Source organism: Columba livia, chromosome 1 (assembly GCF_036013475.1).
Source record: "Columba livia isolate bColLiv1 breed racing homer chromosome 1, bColLiv1.pat.W.v2, whole genome shotgun sequence".
Taxonomy (NCBI): Eukaryota; Metazoa; Chordata; class Aves; order Columbiformes; family Columbidae; genus Columba; species Columba livia.
The window spans coordinates 28,857,401-28,876,091 of record NC_088602.1 but is presented as its reverse complement, the minus strand read 5'-3'; the positions used below and the strand labels follow the sequence as shown (position 1 = coordinate 28,876,091).

The 18,691-nt window shown below is 40.8% G+C and overlaps 1 long non-coding RNA gene across 1 annotated transcript in view; it reads left to right on the top strand.

Moving 5' to 3' along the window:
* The first annotated feature begins 235 nt into the window (after nucleotides 1-235).
* LOC135578546 (uncharacterized) overlaps nucleotides 236-18,691 on the top strand; it is a 31,299-nt gene continuing 12,843 nt past the window's right edge. Inside the window, exon 1 of the long non-coding RNA XR_010470298.1 lies at nucleotides 236-346. This is a non-coding gene — a long non-coding RNA (uncharacterized LOC135578546). The remainder of the gene's footprint in view (nucleotides 347-18,691) is intronic.

Below are 18,691 nucleotides of genomic sequence, written 5' to 3'. Positions count from 1 at the left end.
TTTTCTCTGCATTTGTCAGGAAACATATCCGTGTCCCTGTTTTCAACATGGATTAGCTGAAGCTGGTGAGGAACACGTTGTTAAAAACCTCTTATGAAAAATTCTTCTCATTTATCCTTTTTGTTATTTTGTTTTCTTTCTGTCCCTGGTTACCCAAGAAAGCAGCAACAGCTCATCTTGTGATGATGCACGGGTTTGTGCTCAAGAGGACCACGTGCTCTCCATCATGCTTTGAAGTAAGGTCAGCCCAGGTTCATGTGGCCATGGCAGATCATGTCCTCCTCTGTGCACAGCTCTGCAGCTACAGGTGGGATTCACCTCCAGAGCATGTTGATCGCCAGCCTTGGTAAGTCAACAAAAGTCTTTCTGTTCATCTCAGGGTTTTCTGTCAGCCTTTTGAGGCACACAAATGGGAGGGAAATCTGCGTAAAGCAGGTAACTATAAAAAGTGCCATGGAGGTCTCTATGCTGGGTTGGAGATAAAATGGACAGAGCATCTCATTCAGAAACATCATGCAGGGAGTGGAAATTCATTTGTCACTTTTAGGTGGTCGATGGAAGCTAAACTAACATCGCAAACATTTGCATTTTTGGCAGTAGGTAACCCAGGGATTCTGGACTTCCAAGAGAAAGGTGGGCTGGCCAAGTCCCTGCAGCTGTAATCTTTCCTCACTCAGTCAGCAGAGTTAGAGATGAATTTTCAGCCTATAGCTTTCCCACTGAGGACCTAGAAATATTATTCACCTGTCTCAGAGAAGTGTTCATGAGGATTAACAGGGATTTGGACTTTTTATGTGACCTAGGTGTAAGGGGTTTTATATGACCTATAGCTTAACAATACATGAAATAAACTGCACTTACTATATGCTCCCATTTGAAATATCGGCATCAGAGCCATGATGTTTTGGAACCACGTTGGTTTTTTCCACTCCTTGTTTTTCTTGCAGTGGAGACTGAGGGGATGTAACACTGCCATGGCCCTGGCCTCCCACTGAGTGAAAGGAGTTTGGTTGTTCTTTAGCCTCCCACTGGAGAATATAACATGCTCAATGCAAGGGCACCAAATCTTTGGCAGCAATGTAAGAGTCAAGTGGTTTCCTTTTGTTTGGTGTGATTAGTTTTGTTTTGGTCTAGAGAAAAATGGATTTGTGGAAGAAGTTCTCTATCTCGATAGTTTTGCTGAATAACTAGCAGTGAAGTGGCACCCTACACTGTGGTATCTGGGAGTGCCATCCCTTCCATGTAGCTGTCCAAGCTGTGTCTTGAACCCATATTAGAGTTCCTCCCTTTTCTCTGCTCCAACACGTATTAACTACCAGAGCAAATGAACTCACACATGCCCTTCAAATGAGAGCCACAGCACACACTGAGCAGATGCCAGCCTGGACTGAGACAGCAGGACTCAGGTGCCTGGGGCAGCAGCCCATGTTAAAAGACATATCTTGGTTAAAGGGGATTTCAAGGCCAGCGCAGAGAAGAGTTAAGCACTTGAGAAGACTCTGGTTTCACTGAAATCCCAAGCAATAATGCCCTGGCATGTCTTCAGACAGGCAAAGAACATTTCTATTTTTCCACCTTAGTACAAATGTACACTAAACACAGCCTTTTTAAGAGCTGAAATACTTGGGAAGAAAGTGTAGCCTGACAAGATGTCCCACATGGCCACTGTGCAGCCACAGAGCTGTGCAATGGGAATCGTAGAATCATATTAATAGAATCATAGAATGTCTTGAGTTGGAAGGGACCCACAAGGATCATTGAGTCCAAGTCCTGTCTCTACACAGGACAACCCCAAAATTCACACTATTCCAGTGCTCCACCACCGTCTAGGTGAAGAACCTTTTCCTAATGTCCAACCTGAACCTCCCCTGGCACATCTTCCTGTCATTCTCTCAGGTTCTGTCATTGGTCACTAAAGACAAGAGTTTGGTACCTGCCCCTCCTTCTCCCCTTGTGAGGAAGCTGTAGCTGCCATGGGGTCTCCCCTCAGTCTCCTCTTCTCCAGGCTGAACAAACCCATTCACTTTAGCCGCTCCTCATACAGCTTCCCCTGCAAACTCTTCACCAAATTTGTGGCCCTCTTTTGGACTCTCCAGTAGCTTTATATCTTTTTTATCCTGTGGCACCCAGACCTGCACACAGTGTTCCAGGTGGGGCCACACAAGTGCAGAGCAGAGCAGGACAATCACCTCCCTGCCCGGCTGGCAATGCTGTGCTGGATGCACCCAGGACACAGTTGCCCTCTTGGCTGCCAGGGACACTGTTGGCTCATGTTCAACTTGCCGTCGATCAGAACCCCCAGATGCTTCTCTGTAGAGCTGCTTTCCACCATCTCATCCCCCGATCTGTATGTACAGCCAGGGCTGCCATGTCCCAGGTGCAAAATCCTGGGAGCAGGAGGCTTGCTTACACTTTATTCCTGGGACTTCTTCCATTATACTTTGAGAAAACATTTACTGCAAAAAGCCTTTCCCTTCATGCAAACTCTAATGTATTGCAGTAACAGTAATCTATTGTGTAGATTTTTATAGATCACTTGTACAGTGAAACCTCAGTCTTGACTGTGGCTTAAAATAGACACAGGAATAACAATACAGCAGTAACAGCAATAAAAACAACAACAGCAATAATAATAATGAATTGATAAAAGAATATTTCCATTAAGGTCCCTCCTCTGTTCAAGTACTTGATAATAAAAAGGTATTTTTATCCTGCAAATTATTTAATATAATATTGTCTTTAGTCTTTATGGCTTCAGAAATATAAGTGAGGTTTACAGAGTCCTATGGCAATTTAAGACCCAGAAAAATCACATTTTCTTCTGAACCATCAGATTGCTCTTATATGAAAAGAGGTAGTTAGATTTGTGTTTTTCATTTTGTTGAAGATGCTGTACATTAACACTTCATTCTGCAGAGCAAAACTGTTATTTTTAATAACACAGTCTATTAGGGGTCTCTTAGGAGGAAATTCTTGGCACAGAAGTTTCGCTGGAAATGTAAGCAACCTATGGAAGTACGTATCCATATTGTGGTGACTATAGTTAGGACTCTCCTTTTTCTGGACAAGCTGAATCTCCTGGACAGCTGTGCCTAAGTGATCCATGCTCAAAGCAAAACACAAAATCTTGTTTATCCAACTTCTTTAGGCAGTGCTGCTAAAAAATTACAAATTATTTCATGTGCAAAGCGTTCTTCCCATATCACCTCTAAACCAGCAGCTATCTGTCTGTCTTCTGCTTTTCATCAGTGAAACCTTTCCAAAAATTTCATTCCGTTTAAATCAGGACCATTTCTTCTCTGCTTTCTGAAAAGGCAGGCAAACCCTCATGGGACAAGCGGCAGCATTCTGCAAATAGTCATGAGCAAACACCCTCTAAATCCAAGCAACTGGACCTTTCAGAAGGCTTGAAAAATGCAAAGCCTCTGCCACTCCTCCCAACTGTTATCACCTTTTTCATTCTTATGGGCAAGTGTGGAAAGAGGCACTCAAGGACGCTTTCCTGCCTCTCCCTGAACATAAGTATTCCATAAATTTCTCTCAAGAATTATTCACTTCTTCCAGTTCCCAGAGATGTTTTAGAATTATTCTTAATTGGACCAAAATAAGAATTAAAAGTACCATTTCCGCCCAAAGATGTACACAATTGGACTGCCTATGTATATTTCCTTTTCCTCTGGTTCTTTTGTAAAATTAGATGGGTGTTTATTAGCTCAGCTAATGCTTTGAAATCACTCCTAAATGTTTTAAACATCTTTCCTCACATTCAAAGAACTGACATGTTAGAGTTGTCACCAAGCAAAGATGGATGGGTTCATTACAAAGAGGCAACAGGTCCTTGGATGGGGGAGGTCAGGCTAAAAACAGTGGATGCCTTCACTTAGAGGCAGGAGCCTGAAGCTTGGCAATCCAACACTGGTGACAATGTAAACCTCTAAAACAAGGGCACATATTAGGGGTAGAGGCAGCCACAATAACATGGTTGCCATGGCGTGTAGAGCAAATGTGTACTGGTAGCTGCTGATGGGATGTCTGCAGCTCTCCTACCTTTTGTTCCTTGATGTGTGCTTTCCTATAGTTAAAACACAATTGAGAGACATGGTTTAAATATCAGACTTGATCAATAACCCCTTTACTCTTTGAAACTATTGTTAGCCACACGCACTAACTAATCTTTATTATGGTTTAACTCTGCAGAAGGAGGTTATCCTTCCTAACTACAGCTACAGGTAAATAAATTGAGGAAGCAATGCATAGTGAGAGGCAATATCAACACTAGAGACAATTCTGGAAAAAACAAGCTCTTGATTCATACAGTCAGATTCAGGTGCTTCACAGTAAGATTTACATCACTTAACAGTAAGTCTCTGAGCTATAGATGTTTACTCCTGAGCTAACTTTCTTTTGTGCAAGTGGAGAGAACTAGCCTTTTCAAGGGCTTGACCCTAATTTAGGACCTTACCTTAGGCTGAGATGAAATGATCCCTGATATATTCTCCTTGGGAGCACATATTTCTAAAAAAGATTGATTGCATTTATCAGATTAACTCTGTAACTGGTCACAGCCCCTCCATCTGCACACACAGAAAAACCTGGGCCAGGCCATGTCTCCATGGGTTGACGCGTGACTGCCTATATCCTTTGTCAGCAGGATCCTTGGTGTGGTTTTGATTTGCACCAGCCTGAAATTTCCTGGACTTCATTTGGATTAAATATGCACATTTTCAAGGATTTTTGTTGGGCTTGTGTTGCAGCTATAACTCTTATGTGGAAAGCACTTTGCCTCCTCCGGGATGGAAAGTGCTGTACAAAATGAACAGTGGTATGTAAAGATTTCAATTAAATAATCTGTCTAAGGCTTGGTGTTACACGAATATGCTCCTCTCAACATTTTAAAGTGTTTTTTTCTTTGCTTTTGTGCTTGGGTTAATGGCGTGTTCTTAATGACAACAGGAGTCACTACGGAACAGAAATCTGGCATTCCCTTCTGAAACTATATACGCTTTTAACAACTCCCATGATACAGCAAAAGCTTTCTTATTTATTACTTTGCAGCACATGATTTGCGCTGCCATGATGTAGCTAATTAGCTGTTGACGTATTCAGAGTTCACATCTGCAGCTTTATTACCAGAATGAAAGCCACATGAATCTTCATTTTTTGGTGTGTGTGTGCTTGGGTTTTGTTTAGTGTTTTGGTGTTTTGTTTTGTTTTTTTTTTTCCTAATATAAGACCTTTGCACCTTCCAGATTTACATTTTTTATCATATTTTCCACAGCTTTATGTGAGCGATTATTGCCTGATGTCTGAAAAGTTCAAATGTACACCACCTGCCAGAGCATCCATTAGTCATCACTGTTTCTCTGTCACAAATTCATCGGTGCTAAGAGACTACAGCTGAAGTAAATAGAAAATGTAACTGGAGAATTGTATTGTATTGGAGATTACTCTGTCAGCAGTCATGCCAAGTGAGGGCTTGTTTTTTTGTGTGGTTTTTGTTTTGTTTTGTTTTGCTTGCTTGTTTGTTTGTTGTTTGTAGTGGTGGTGGTTTATCAGTCCTTGTGAAAGACTTTAACCCGAACATTTATATTTCAGCTAGTGATGGCTCTTTCCAGTTGTTCTCAAGCTAGTGCATACAATGAACTGCTTGGCAGAAAGACTATACAATAAGTTTATTACAACTAAGAGGTTTACACCTGTATGTTTTTAAAGAATAGTGCTCCTTGCTCTCTTATCTGTGTTACAATCCATTCCTTGTAGGTTCTGTCCTCTGAGGTTATTCCAGATATGAGGCTTGAGCTTATGCTAACTCAAGATAGAAGGAAAATGTTTGCCATCCTGAAGCTGATGGCAAAATTCCTATTGATGTCAGGAGGGCCAGGTTTTCACCCAGCGAGATTTGGCATTGGCTTCACTGGGGAAGCATCAACATGGACTGCTCCGATAACATTCTTATTTTGTCAATGCCAAATCATCCACCCACTCTGTGTCCAAACAGGAGGAAAAACCCAGATGGTATCACATCACATTGCCATCCAGATCCATTTCAAAAGAGTTTTAGAGCCAAATCTGATCAATATATTTAAAATGTTTGACTAAATTTTCTGTAACGCTCCAGTAGGCAGTTCCTAGGAGAGATGCCACAGTTAACAGGATATGCACAACAAATATCCTCAGCTGAAGCAACTGGCCAAGGGCTTGGTAAGATCCTTCCCTCCAGGTTTGGGTGGCAGACATCACAAATGAGTAGAATAAGAGAGGCTAGTGTCTGATTCTGAGAAGGAAAGTCTTCCCCTCTTCCATCCACCATCCCACACAATCTGAGTGTATCTTGTAAGTGTCCGGTTTTCTAAACAGGAGAAAGTCTTCTCCGAAGGAAGCCAGGGCCTCTCAAAGCCTTTCCTTGGGCAGAAACAGAAGGAAGAGCTTAGGGAAGTCATTGGCTGGCAATAAGCAGCTTTGCATCCTTCAGCTCCTTCAAACAAGACCTAAGAGTGGACCTGGAGGATTTTAATGAGAAGCTAAAGCTGAGAAATTCTGGTGCTGCAGAGACACAGGTCTGGCTTTCTCCCACTGTCCTTGTTGACTCTGGAGGAAAATGGATATTGACCTGAGTAGAAGGATAAGTCTGGAGAGCTTTTAGACCGTTGTTGGTTCTACTCTGTTGCTTAATGAAGTGTAAAAAGCAATTACTATTAAATTAAAATTGATTAGAGTTGAACATAGGATTCTAAAATACACAAATGAATAGCTTTTCTCTTAAAATCTGTAGTCCCTAAAGAAAACATAACTATACATTTTTTTCAATCTGATATAATTTTATAATAAAATAGAAGAAAATGCAGAGATCTTCCTAGAGCTTCATTTTAAACTTGTGTAAACGACCATATTGAACCTCATGGACAAGATAATGCTTTAACTGAATCCGGGGCAAATCCAAAGAAATTCCATTTGTTCTGATAGATTTCGTCAGAAGAAGAGTGGAGCCTGGCTTTCCAGCACCTGTGTTGAAACTGTTTGCAGTCAAAGCAAATTCAAACTCCAATGAGAGCCACAGAGTTATTGGAAATTTTCCCTATCTTCTGTTGTCCGTGTGCAAAATCAATCACTGTGTTCCCAGCAGTTAATATTTTTTTGTTTTGTAAGAATGCTCTACACATAATTAAATACTTTAATCACTTTTTGAAACTAAACCGTAACATTTACTGTAAAAACCTGGTGAGTGTGCTATGGATGTTCATGTTTATATGTTAAATCTATCATAGCCATGCTGCTTCTAATATTCTTAGAATGATCCTCAGCATCTTTCTGTAGCATTCATGGCCAGGGGAGGTGGAGAGTTCCCTATTGACTGAAGTAATACATCTTCCATCCTTGGATCCTGGCCAAAGGCCACATGGCTTTGTGATAAATATGTTAGCTGCATATTTAGAAGGTAGAAAATTCCCCTTCTGCTCAGCTTGTGCTCTTGCTGACATTAATATTTTCCATGTTTTGCTGTTGATTATGGTTTTCCATTTTTCCGTAACAAAAAATAGACAAAAGAACACTCAGATATATCACCACATATTTAATACAGCCAAATTATTGTAAATGGAAAGATAGGTCTGACATTTTGTCACATCATGGAAACACAGGAGCCCTGTTATACATAAGAGAGGCATTCCACTTACAGCTCTGAAGATTTTCAGAAAGAAACAACTATTTTTCCATGTTTTGTCTCTCAGGTTTTTGCTAATGAGCAAAACCTCTTTAAAATTCTCACTCCTGTAAAATCAAACATTGGACACTAAAGAAGTGAGGAAACCAAAATCATTAATGCAGTTATCTGTCCTGATTTCCTGTAGGCCTGCTTTTACCCTTTTTTATTAGCATCACACACTCAGATTTGCATCTGAGCACATCGGACCCTCTAGATTTCACCAGTAGTTCCAGTTACCACCATACCCTAACCGGACAGCTATCTACAGATGGTCCATGGATAGAAGTGTGACCCACACAAACTTGTACTCCATATGCAGATTAGGAAATTGTTATCACCTTGTGATAAATTTACTCTCAAACTGTTCATGGCTTGCCATGGTTCTCTTTTTGTCAGGCAGGAGGTTCAATATCGTTGGGTGGCTAGGTCATTTTAAAATAAATTTGTTTAACATTGTGCGTGGTTTCTTGCTTTGGTGAAATATGGAATAACACTTACTAAGGGGTTAAAGCTCTGAAGAGACAATTTTCCATAATCCTGATTTTTCCATATTTTGGGAACAAGCTATCAGAAATACCTTCAGGTACAGACATGCACATCTCACTAGTTGTCTGGAGTCCCTGTTTAATCTATAGAGAGAAATAGCTCCATCAAGACCATAATTCATCTGGCCACCTGGCCTCAGCACGTTCCTCTTTGGAGGGAATGCTGCAGGACCAGCACAGAGATAGACATCTGCATTATACCTCTGCAATCTGATAAGACAGCTCTCATATGCGACTTTCTCTTCCCTTTTACCCATCTTTGTCTTTTGCACCTACAGTTTTTACTGGGTAGCAGTGCAGACATTGGTGACCAACTCTGGCCTTGATTATGGCTTCAATATTGACAGGTCGGGAACACTTGCATTTGACATCTGTGCTATTAATGGATATCACACTCCTTGGCCTGTCTTTGGCCCTGTCAGCTCATACTGTCCCAGGCAGTGTTGAGACATATCTCAGGAACCAGCACACACCAAAGACTTTTTCTGACAAGTGGGGTGGACGAGACTTTCTGGTTTAGGAGAGGAAGAGATTGTAGTAATAAGAATACTAAGGGTGTCATCCTCTTTGTCCCCATGACCACATCTTCCTGCCCTATATTGTTTCCTAACATAGATATAGCCCATGTGTCTCATCCTAAAACTACAAATAAAGCTGTTTGGTTCAACAACAGCTCTTTTCTAACATACTATTTTATCCATTACTGTTCATCTGGTTAAATACTTCTCTTCCTAACTTGGCTTTTTGTTTTCATATGTAAAGTGTTTTGGATTAGGTATATATTTGCTGACATCTCTGTAGGAGGTGTTAAATTGTTGACATTAAATATCATGACAATTATTTTTGCTTATGGAACACTGTCTAATGTCTGTTGCGGCAGAGAAACAATATTTTTCTGTAGGAGTATTGTCACTTTTGATAAGTGGTTTATTTTTCAGTATGACATCTGACTCATTTCTTTCTTCCACTGAGTTTAGATAACATGTGCACAAGAATGATTGATCTATATTCTGTATTTCAAGGGAAAGCAAGTGTTTGACTATTCTTCTTCTTATTTGTTCTTTAACTCTAGCTTTCTGAAAATTTTCTCATTAATAAAAGGGAGTTCTTTCACATCTCACTTTTTATTGGTTAGTATTTATCCTTTTTTTCCCTTGTCTTCTGATATAATTCAGGAATGGAAAAGTAGATTGAAAGACCACAAGTACATTTACTGTCTATCAGCATTTTAAAGCCCTAGATCTGGACCGCTGTATCATTTTCCCAAAAATCTCAGAAGCTCCTTTCAGGGCCTTGAAGATAAACTGAGAGTCTGAAATCCTTGGATTGAATGACACAGGGTCAGAGAAATACCGAGTTGAAGCCAAATCCTTGTCAAACTATGTGGGTCTATGCTAGATCTGGGTCATATTAACAATGCTTGACAAGATAGACATGCTCTGAATAGTTAATTTCCCAGCTCTTTTAGTCCATGAAACTAATCACTGTCTTGGGCACAAGATCCAGTGTTAGTACTTCACATTTGATCCTTCAGCTCCCATAAGGATAGTCTCGAGCTCTCAGTAATGTGTCTCAGTACAAATCCTGTGCTGTAATTGCAGGATCTCATTTCTTGGTGCCCATCTTGACCTGCAGGACAGCTGAGTATCCTCCACATTTCTCTCTCTGACTGTTTGTTGGAGCAATTAAATAAAATGCTGCAAGCACTACCTGGATATACAATTTAAGTAGGTCAACTTCTCTGAAAAAGCTGCTGAGTTCTCTAGTGGTAGGAAGCAATAATCACTATTCATGAGCCTTGCAGTATCACTCAAAGGCCTTGTTTAGATCAGACAGATCTACCGTGCCAGCTACTCTATGAAGACATAAAAAGCACCTCTCCCAAAGACTTTACAACCAGAATTTAGAGTAGGCAAAGTAATGGGAGGGAGCAGTGAAAAGACAGGGAAAAAGCAATAATAAGCAGCTTGAGACACCACTATAGTAGAATATTTTAAATGTATTGCTTTTATTCACTTTTTGTGATGTAATGTGTGAAGCCAAATTGTGCTGATACAATCTGCCTTTTGTAGAGCACAGTGCCTGGAAAACAGCCATTAATGTCTGTGATTTCTTGATCTAGATGGGTACTGGTCATTCCTGATGGTGGTTTATGACTCTCTGCCCTTTAGGAATGGCACATAATCTCCTTCCCAGGTGGGGCAGGGATCCAAACGTCTTTCACTCATGAGGAAAGGGCAGAGTAGGGGGCAATATGTCACTGATTCATTTCTTCTTATGTGACTGACCTGCTGGAATAGGAAGATGGTGGATACCTATGGAAGGACAACCTTCTCCCTCCTAATGCTTCTGGGCCATTCATAAAGTGCACAGTCTCCAAACTACTTTAATTTATGACATGCTCCTTAATAGTTAGTGTTATCTTCAGTTGCCAACAATGAGGATAGAGATGAAGACAGTGAATGTGAAATCTTGCTGGAGTTGCAAACAATACTTCTCAAAACCAAATAGCTGTATAAGCTGAGAAAACTTGGAAACAATGCAGACAACAGTGACAACAGCTTTTGAGGAACAGAGAAATGCCTTATAATGAGAGATGCAAGCACATCCCTTTGCTTGTTGTATACAACACCAAGAGGAAACCTACATTCTAATATGACAAGAAAATATTCAAGTTATTATTTTTCTTAATCCATCAGAGAAAGACATGATTAAAACCAATGTAAGGCAGTTAATGCCAATCAAATTCAAGTTAGGAGTAAACATGAATTTTCAGTAGCAAAGATGATTAATTCCTGGAACAAAATAACATGGGAACGTCTGCCTTTGACTTTACCAAGGGTGTTTTGGTCTAAAGCAAGCATCAGTAAGACTGTGTGGGGGACTTCATGTGGTTGGGGAAGCTGGGGACAATTCATGCATTATTCAGAAGGTCTAACTACATCATCTACTAGCTTCCCTCCAACCTTACAGTCTAATGCTCTGGTAAGGTTTTCTGCCACATTGAAGAGCTGGGTTTGAGAGAAAGGAGTCCAATCTGCACTGAAATTATTCTCAAGTGCCCATGGTATTCAGGGTGATGTTATGTACAACATGTCCTCTTCATCCCCAGTGGGGCAAAGGGAGCAGGAAGGAACAAGATGGCAAGTTCTTCTGTGTGGGCGATAGCTGTGCTACAGGAGTGGGTATAATTTCAGTGTTTTTATTCTTGATTTACAAGAAGGTGAGAACCTATACTTAAAGAATGTTTCTCTATGTGTATGAAAACTGTCATATACAGCAGATATTTTGGGGTGTATCAGAGGTTTATATGACACATGTGATCCCATTCTGAGTCATACCAGTCTAAGACTGGAGCACTGAGGAGTAATTCTAGACTTCTGTTTTGAAAAGCATCGTCTTTCTGCATTTTGAGTCCCAAGCCCATGCAAAGCAACAAGTAAAAATCATGTGTGCCTGGTTGCTGACCTACCCCCCCAAAAATCCAGAATCATTGCCAAAAGCAATTTTCCAGTATATGTTTGATGCATTGTACAATGTACCCTCTGCCAATAATACCCAGCATACAAGAAAGGTGATATAAATGTCTGATAACAGCTATAAAGATGAAGCACTATGTAATAAAGACCAGAACTGTGCTGAACAAACCATCTGAGAACAGCCCACACAGGAAGCAAGAGAGAGGTCATTGCTTGTCATTCACAAAATTATGCTCTAAATCAGAGAAACAGGGTAGCAGAGGAGTCCAGTGTGAGGTGTTCGCAAGTGCACTGAGGGGGAGTTTCTCAAAGTCCTGAGAAATAAAATTGATAAAGAAGTGGTGTTTTGAGGCAAAGGAAAGCATTTAGAGTTTCTGCGAATTCAGCAAATGAACCGAGTTGTGGCTGGTAGGGAGGGGATGAATATTACCTTGATTTAAGAACTTCTTTAAGGTTTGTTTTCTTGCTGGCATTCCCTGAAGTCATGAAATCGAACAGTTCAGCTTTCATCAGGAGATGAGAGGTGAATCATGTTCTGTATAGGATCTCTATAGAATCCCTAGGACCCATATTGATTTCAAGCACTTAGTGCTGAAGTTAGTCTTCAAAGCCCCTTACATTCAGATGACAATGCCCTGCAGCACAACTGCGACACACATGAGGAGACAGCATTACCCACAATGGGTGAGACAAACATAGGCTTTATCATGGCCATGAGGTCGTGAGAAAACATGGGACTGGGATAGCAGAACTCTGTTCTCAACCCTAAAAAAAAAAAAAAAAGCTGATAAATATGTCCTAGAAGGTCATCCTACATGTTGGGAGCAAAACCATACGATGAACTGCAGATGGTATTTTAATAGTTTGCATCAAGAAGGATGATCAGGGCTCTGCAGTGAACCGTCTCAGGATCTGTTCAAAGGTTTCATTGGTGACCTGCATAATGGACTATAAAACAGGAGTGTGACATTTTGTAGATGAGCTGAGAAGGGCTGCAAATTTTTTGGAAGAGAAGATTAACATTCAAAGAATCTTGACAAATGAGTTCAAAGAGATAAAATAAATAAAAAGAATGGATTGCAATAAGGACAAGCTTCATGCAAGCAATAAAAGGTGCAAATCCTAGAAAAGGAACATCAGGCAGCTGTCCTTGCAAAGGGATCTGAAAGTCCTAGAGAAATGAAGCTGAAGCTGAATTAACAACAATATGGGTGTTGCAAAGAAACAACTACGAACCCAGGAGCTCTGAAGTTGAGTGGGGCCTGGAAGGCAGATGGAAAGGAAGTACATGTCCACACCTGAATTTAATTCAAAATTATGATTATTCTTAGCACAGGGAAACTACTTACATATCTCAGGTGTTGGGGCTGAAGGCACAGATGGGATCATGTTCAGGAAAGATGAGTTTACTTGGGCCTGTTGTGGGGGAAGCATGGGAGAGGCTTGGATCTGCTGGCAAGTGTAAGAGCAGCCCTCAGGGCTGAGATACCCACCTGTGCCACATCCCACCTTCTCAGGCTAGCCCTGTTGTTTTTTTTTTTTCTCCTGCTTAAAAAGTCTCTGTTTATTTTTCATCCTTGTGGAAAAAGATGGTTTCCTTGGAAGAACCTTCCCTGGAATTTAGTACTGCAAGGAGTTGAATTCAATACATTTTTAATCACAGAATCACAGAATCGACTGGGTTGGAAAAGACCTCAGAGATCATCAAATCCAACCCTTGGTCCAACTCTAGTCCGTTTACGAGATCATGGCACTAAGTGCCATGTCCAATCTCAGTTTAAAAACCTCCAGGGACGGCGAGTCCACTACCTCCCTGGGCAGGCCATTCCAATGCCTGACTGCTCTCTCTGTAAAGAATTTCTTTCTAATATCCAGCCTAAATTTCCCCTGGCAGAGTTTAAGCCCATGCCCCCTTGTCCTATTGCTAACTGCCTGGGAGAAGAGACCAGTCCCCACCTGGCTATAACTTCCCTTCAGGTAGTTATAGAGAGTGATGAGGTCACCTCTAAGCCTCCTCTTCTCTAGACTAAACAACCCCAGCTCCCTCAGCCTCTCCCCATAGGTCTTGTCTTCAAGTCCCTTCACCAGTCGTGTTGCTCTTCTCTGGACCCGCTCCAGCACTTCAATGTCTTTCCTGAACTGAGGGGCGCAGAACTGAACACAATACTCCAGATGTGGCCTCACCAATGCAGAGTACAGGGGAAGGATCACTTCCCTTGTCCTGCTGACCATGCTGTTTTTGATACAGGACAGGATACCGTTGGCCTTCTTGGCCACCTGGGCACACTGATGGCTCATGTTGAGCTTGTTTTAAATCTTTTTTCTGTATACCAAAAAAAACTCTACAGTTGCTCTACTTTGCAGATTGAGCACAGAACTGCACACTCATTTTAATAGACTCTCTTCTCTGACATGCTGCCTGAACAAAAGAGACCTTTGAAATATCATGTAAAACATTTATTCCAAATTGCGTGGAATCAAGATCTCATTTCCAGTAAGGCTTCAAACTCTGGGTTGAGCCTCTGTTATTTAAAGCATGACAATTATGTCTTCTCAAAGACTTCAGCTGAATCTAGTACAGTGTGGTGTAATTAAAACTGCTGTTTGCAAGAGGGGTGGACTGATTTTTGCTAGCTGGCACACAGCTCTGAGCATGGTTCTGTTCCAAAAGCTACTGTAGACCCACTTGAAAATTTGTCTTGTGGTGGCTGAGGTACTCACATTCCTTGTGATTATTTCTGACACTTCTATGGTACAGCCACTGGAAATGTGAGAAGCACGTTGTAGAACTGTCAAAACCTTGCTTTTCAAGACATTCACAGGACTTTCTGTGCTCAGTCAAATGAAGAAGAATATGCCATATTAGAATTACCATCAAGGAATTAAAGTTCTTTTAATGGTTTTTCTCTATACTTAAAACAGCTTGCAGCTTAGGGCAGTGCAGGGAAGACACAGTGTCGAGGATTGATTCGCATGTCATAAAAAGGTTTGTTATCCTCCATTTTAGCAGAGCTTAAACTTGAGTGAAACCTGTTTATGAGGATGGGATGGTGGCAGGAGGCCCAGTTCTGATATTCAGCTAAGCAAAGCAGACTTCTGCTTGTATCTTGAACACCACATATGTGAATTGTTGAAAACATACTTTACGGGAAAACAATTCCCCAGCTTTGACACTTCCTGGCTTCTCTGGATGGAGAAAATTGCTGGAGTTGCCAACTCCAGCCTGGCAAAGTTAACCAAACTTTCATCAGAGTGAGAAAGTCTGACAGCATCAATTTTCAAAACCATGGAGCTATACATAGGAAAGTCTAGGAGAAGTCCTTGTTTTCCAAAAATGAATTTCTGAAGCTTGTTTAATGGTAACTCTTTTCAACAACATCCTGGATTCTGCCTCCAGGAACTCTGTTCTTCACTTTCAGTATTCTTATCAGTCTACTGAAGCATTTGTAAGTGAAAGGAAGTCAGAATATTAGGTTATGAAAGAGCAGTACAGAGCTACTGGTTTTTCATATGCAGTTGTATATGAGTGGCAAGTAATTTCCAAAATACCCTCAAGTCAAGAGACAAGTTTTAGTAGCAGTGGATCGCCCTGCAGGTGCTTTATGTTTTGCTGACACAGCTCCCATAGCTTGGCTTAGCATGCAAAGTTAGTTTTAAAAAGCTAGATAGTTCTTTAAAAGGGAGCAACTTCTTTAAGTCTTTTCAAATTTGTTGTCAGAAAGCTAAAACTGATACCAAAGGGCTAAAAAAGAAGTAATTTCAAATTTCAGACTGAAAGCAGACTTTGGCTGTCTGGATGGACTCGCAACTGGAATACAACATCTTACAATATAAAGAAAACATCTTGAAGACAACAGATGAGAATTACAGTGAAATAGCTACATGTATGTGACCAAACTTGCTGGTTAGTTAATGCAACTTTGTACTTCTACAACAGCCAGTTTCAGAAATGCAGTAAGTGCAAAAGCATAGTTGTTATGCTGTCTAATTGCGTGCAAGGCTTCAGTAGAGTTAGAAAAGTTTTCTCAATGGGACTTACAGAATTCTGCAATACAAATCATACCAGGTACAGTCTGACGTCATTTAGTTGGAAAGAAAAATGAGCATGGAATTTCTCATTTATATTGCACCATACAAAGATGTCTCTTGTGAAGCAGAGAAGATTTTTTCTGATAATTGCTCTTTTTGATAACTAATGCATAATTTTATAAATGTACACATTTTGCTAGCTGCTAAGCTCATAATAAAATATGGAATACTGTCTTAGCAAAAGTTTCCTGCTTCCTGAAGATTAGTAACACATTTAGTGTTCTCTGAGGCCTAGTCAGAAACTCATGTTCCTATACACAACAATCTCTGCACTGATGTTATCTGAAGAACCCTGTTATAATGAAAAACCTGATTTCTCCAATACTGGGAAAAAAAGTATTTCTATGTCTCTGTCATTAGACAAACTGCCCTTGATAACTTTGTGACTCTGCAAAGGAGCTCTGTACTGCCAGAAGTGTCTGAAGGGAACATGGGCTAATTAAGAGTCAGAATCCAAATCTGCAAGACTTTCGAAGTAAGGCTGTGCTTGACAAACACTTTAAGCCAGAGTAGACAGGTCCAGCCCAAAGCAGCTTTGCTGCTCACTCCCAGCCCTGCAGCTCCTCCACCCCTGAACAGCCTGAGTCTGAGAGGGGTGGAAGGACCTGCTTCAACTTAAAACTAACATCACCAAAAGGAAAGGAAGGAAAGTGAGTTTAATTTGGTACAGGGAACTGCAGGGAGGAGAATGAGGGGCTTTGCAGGTGAGATGAGACTGCAGCTTTTAGTGACAGCACTGTCTGAAAGCAAATATGGGCTCTGATTTCAGCTATTGACAATTTACATCACCTGCCGTGTCTGTCTCTTTGGCAGCCATTTCTCTTTGCTTCTAAATAATATGGGAGATTTAACCTCTACAGAAAATGCCATTCCCATTCTTCCTGAGAGAAACGCTTTTTCTTTTCTTTTTTCTTTTAACATTTTTTTTCCTGTAACTTATTAGTAAGTCAGACCAAGACCAGAAGCAATGCAGTAACACTGAGCTCTACTTCCTTTCCACTGTTGCACACAACAAGTATTGATTGCTAAGAACAATCTCTATTGCTTTTCTCATTTTGGAGATATTCCTCTCCATGCAGTTTTTATTTCATTTCCTGTGAGCATGTTAGCCAAGGTAAACTCACCCCACACTGCAGTGAACATGAACAAAATAAATATACGAAGCTTATAGATTTTTTTTTTTTGAGTGTTCTTTATCTTGCTGAAACAAACAAATAACAGAAACCCCTGCTTGGCAAAACACATTTTCAAGCTGAAATATAGTTCTTATTTCTCTAATGTAAAATATGCAAAGGAGCTGTCAGTGTTGTGAAGGACTAAGTAGACCTGCAGGGTTTTTATGGCTGACAAGAAGGGCTAAAGTGAAGGAAATTCTTCCCAAATTCACATTTCTCTGTCACATGAATATCTTGACTATCTCCTCGTTGCTCACAAGGTCTGCCTCCAGGTTGGCTTTTCCCTGGGAGAGCTCTGGGACATGCTGTGCTCCACAGACAGCCCCGGTGTCCTCCCCTGTGCCTGGGTATGGACACAAGGCTTGGGCACAGCTGGTCTCGACAGCAGTCTCGAAGACACCCTTATCAAACGTTCTGTTCTGTATGATGTGCTTTTGGAGTATAAAGGGCCTTTCCCCACAGATTGGGAAGATGATTTCCTAGCACAGCTGACTCGGTGTTTACCTGAAGTTTGTGACATGGCCTTTTCCTCACCAGTGCTTCTCTAAAAACAGGTTTCCATCATAACCCAGTGTCTTACTTCTGTCTGTACCTGGTGAAAAAGGGCTAACATCACAAGTACTCACTGGAAATCCCTGGCAGAGGCAGTTTCACTGTATTGCTGGATGCAGCTCATCAGAAACTTAATTTTTCCACTGAAGATACTCCCCAGCTCCCCCACAGAACAGCAGGCTCAAAAGAAATCTTGAATTTATCAGTAAAACAGCTAGCAACTTCCTCACAGCTAGAGAATCTATCTGCAAGTGGAAATAGTTGAATTGAAGCAGCTGCACACCACCTGGAACATTTTCACTGAAGTAAATTGTAGCAGAGGAGAAAATTGTCTTTTTATAACTTTCTTAAAAATATCGCAGTAATGGTTCCACTAGCTGAATTCAGGAATTTGTACCAATACTCTGGAGGCCTTATTTTTTTAATTTTAGTGTGTTTTTATGTTTGTTTGGTTGGTTCAAGGATTTTTTTTTGGTGTTTGCTTTTTTTGTTTCTTTTTACAGTAAGGCAGTGGTAAACTCCAGTGTCCACAGAGAAGAAATTGGGATGGAGAGACCTGACTATCTAGGTACTCACAAACAACAGGGGTCTGGGAAGCCCACCCAGCTCTGATTAGGACCATCGGGGAGCAGTCATAGCGTGAATACAGTTTTCTGAGCTTGTCTCTTTCAATGATCTTTATCATTTACATGGTCAAAATATGTTCTTTATCCCTAAGCAGAAAGACCACTCCAATCTCAGGCTGCAGTTATTTATATCTTGACTGGTGCTAAGAGGAAAAGCAAAGACCAGTATTTCTATCTGCTTCACTGCCAGTGGGATTTCCTTCATTATAGACTTCCCATTGGTGACATTAGGATGTCTAGGAATCAAGAGACGTTGACATAGTGAATGTTCCCCTGGAGAGTTATCTGGCATTTTGTTTCCAAATTAGGATGTTTAGTAATCCTGGGATAGAGAAACAAGAACTGCACCCTTTGGTACTGCAGATGTTATAAATACAAATGGATAGTCAAAGGTTGTTAATTTTTATGTGCATAAAATGCACACACAAGAGAATATAAACCAACTATAAACCAGATGCATGCTTTTCTCTAATGTTGTGCTCGTAATATTAAACCAAATGCTGAGAAGTTCTCTTCTCCCCTC